The 1,252-nt window shown below is 36.8% G+C and overlaps 1 long non-coding RNA gene across 1 annotated transcript in view; it reads left to right on the top strand.

Annotated features, from left to right (window-relative positions):
* Positions 1-1,010, top strand: part of LOC119569605 — a 4,674-nt gene extending 3,664 nt beyond the window's left edge. Inside the window, exons 2-3 of the long non-coding RNA XR_005228293.1 lie at positions 722-876; positions 980-1,010. This is a non-coding gene — a long non-coding RNA (uncharacterized LOC119569605). The remainder of the gene's footprint in view (positions 1-721; positions 877-979) is intronic.
* Positions 1,011-1,252: the final 242 nt, after the last annotated feature.

Here is a 1,252-nt window from a genome sequence, read left to right as displayed (position 1 = left end):
TTTTTTTTGCTAAGCATTTTTGCTTTTTAGTCATTTTCTAAGGTCTATATTAGTTATGTTGTATTAAGATGGTTTTTGTTGAGCAGATTACATATTATCTCTTTAGATAGTACAAGTCTGTGCAGTAACAATACTGGACATTATCATTTTTTTATATTCTCATATTTTTACATTGGTGTAATACTGTGTATGCTGGTCACAGCAAGGCAGGAATAGGATCCTGAGCATAAATGTAGTATCCTTCCTGGAGGTGGTGCTCTTCTGGCCATGACTTATGGGTGGTACATTCCACCCTTGTTACTGGTGGAATAATTCAAGAGCCCCTTCCAAAATGCCCATTGAGTCTACATCTTCCTCAGGAGCTTTGTACACTCATGATGAGTCATTCCTGTCACCCCTACCACAGCCAGACTTTTCCATAAAGGCATATTCCTGTCACCCAGCCTGTGGCCAAATTTTTCATGATGTAACAGTCTTGTCACCTGGATTCATTTGGTTAATGTAGAGTACTCCATACATAAAGTATATTCTGTAAAAGTTTTAATCCCAGCTGATGTAATGTATATGAATTCAGCCAATATTTTCTTTTATTCTGATTTTGTTGGAATTCTAGTATGGAAAAGTACATGCCATGTATATAAAGTTAACTATTATTTTATGTCATTCTGAGCCCAGAATTTTTAAAATAAAGACTTAATCATGCCAAACATATCCATTGCAGTCCTCAGGAGTCCAGAGCTTGCACAGTATGACCACTCCAGCAGTTGCCCAGTCACGCATAGGACCAGCTGGAGGGAGCACATCAAGTGGATCAAGGGTTGTGGTTCCGTTGTCCATTCATCCACCACAACCACCTCATCTTCATCTTCTCAGCAGGTACCTAACAAAAGTAGCTATGCATCTTCTGTGTTGATACCTTATAAAATGTTTATAGATAATGTATTCAAAACAGTATCTTACGTAAAGCATTTTGCCCCAGCTACGACACCCAGCACCACTACCTAAAACACCCATTCCACAAGTTGGTGGCATAACAAAGAAATTGCCACCTCACCCAAACCCTCAAATTGTCACATAAAGATAATAGTAAGTTGACAATCTGATGGATTGTGTCTGTTTGAAAGATTATTTGGTTATAACTATGTTATACTATGTATATTGAATATCTGCTGTAGATGTACTCGAGTGTGTACATGTATGATTGTTATTATATAAAAAGAGAATATTATATCTATACTTCTCTTTTTTTTTT

This window comes from Penaeus monodon, unplaced genomic scaffold (genome assembly GCF_015228065.2).
Source record: "Penaeus monodon isolate SGIC_2016 unplaced genomic scaffold, NSTDA_Pmon_1 PmonScaffold_1703, whole genome shotgun sequence".
In the NCBI taxonomy this organism is placed as follows: domain Eukaryota; kingdom Metazoa; phylum Arthropoda; class Malacostraca; order Decapoda; family Penaeidae; genus Penaeus; species Penaeus monodon.
The sequence above is the reverse complement of the archived record's forward strand: the minus strand, read 5'-3'. Positions and strand labels throughout refer to the sequence as shown.